Consider the following 1,876-nt stretch of genomic DNA (forward strand, 5'->3'; position numbering starts at 1 on the left):
ATTAGCTACTAAGTTCTTGTTTCTAGTTTGTGTATACACATATATATATAATATATATATTATAATCCCATATATTATATATATATATATTATATTATATACCCATATCTTGCCACCATATATGCGATTTGTATATTGCATATATGATGTGGTTTTTTTGTATTAAAAGTTAAAACTAAAATGTGTACCTACTGTGTTTTAAACACTACTCCCGCTGACTCAGCTGAGCTCCTTCCCCATCAGGGTCGTGTATCTGTGTATTTGATGATTGCCAAATTGTTGTTGTGTATGCTCTCTTATTTCCCATAACATTATTATATAGGTATTACACCTATTACGATTGTTAACTCACGTTTATCTATTTCGAAATGTTGAAAAAATTAAAAGTCAACGCGTAAACGTGGACAATAAATTGACAATAAATTGACAATAATCGGACAAAGAGCTGTGAAAAAAGACGTAACAAATACAAAAACAAATGTGTAAGCCACTGAGATAAATAATAATATTATATTATACTGGAACGCAGACTCGGACGTAAAAAAGAGTAATCGAATTTAACGTTACCCCCACCATCGCGATCGAAGGGAAAAACATTTCATTTTTACATACGAATATACGACGGACGTAAAATATTTTTTTATTCTCGTTAATAATTCTTTATTTATTTTGATTATATTTATTACATATTGAACGTGTAGTATACTAGTATCAATTTATAATAATTATATATGTATATATATAGGTACCATACTAGCCACTAGGTCCTCATACTTGTATTTAGGTACATATTTTCCATCAATTACAATATAAAATGTAGATGTATAATTTTTTTTATTTATTATTCAAGAAGATAATGGACCCCACTGAACATGTTCGTGTGGGGGCCCATGATTTCACAATTTGAAATATATAAATATAAATATAATATTACAATTTAGTTTTAGGTAAAAAACCGTTAAGCTAAATAATACAATATTTATGATAATAAAAATAAAATTATCAATAATTACTAAAATCACCTAACTAATATAAATAAGTAATGCAATAATCCTATACATTTGTTATGAATTATGAGTATTAAAAGAGTTACTTTGTTTAATTTATAATGGTTATATATTGTACATTTTTTGACCAATATATGAAATTATAATGTAATATAATAATAATAAAAAAAATCTTGTCCAGAAAACAATACCTGTTACTTTTAATAATATAAAAATAAATTAATAAACACGATACTTAATTATTTATTGTAGTTATTAAAATTATAAATATAATATGACCTACCCATACAATTTCCTAATCAATATCTAAGTATTATTCATTACTGAATAAAATTAATTTGGTAAGTTTTTTCCTAATATCTATAAATGGAATAAATTTATCTTGTTGTTTTCCACTGCTTTATAATGTAAGGTGTACATAAGACTTAAAATGAATGTTCACAGTTGATCCATATAATAATAAAAAAAAAATGACTTGCCACTATCATGATTATCCATCCCACTAAATACAGACGCATATACTTCTCTTTTTCCTTCTCGTTTTCCTAAGTGATTTAACAACTTTTTGACCACTAGACAGCATTAGGCTTTGAACAATAGACATATTTTTCAAACATCTTTGTGAAATCCAAATATTTATCAAAAGCTTATGGACTTCGTGTTAAATTAAAAGGAGATTTAGAATATTTGGTGCGACAGTTTAATATATTAAATGCATTGTTCATAATCTTACAGAATTCTACTGTTGATTCTACATTAGTGAATACTGAGCCTAAATTCTCACAAAATGTTGATGCACAGCTTACACTTCTACCGAGAATTTATCAGGAAAGCTTTACGTTAATTTTTTCATTATAATAGTAAAAATG

The sequence above is a fragment of the Acyrthosiphon pisum genome, unplaced genomic scaffold, assembly GCF_005508785.2.
Source record: "Acyrthosiphon pisum isolate AL4f unplaced genomic scaffold, pea_aphid_22Mar2018_4r6ur Scaffold_21635;HRSCAF=24457, whole genome shotgun sequence".
Taxonomy (NCBI): Eukaryota; Metazoa; Arthropoda; class Insecta; order Hemiptera; family Aphididae; genus Acyrthosiphon; species Acyrthosiphon pisum.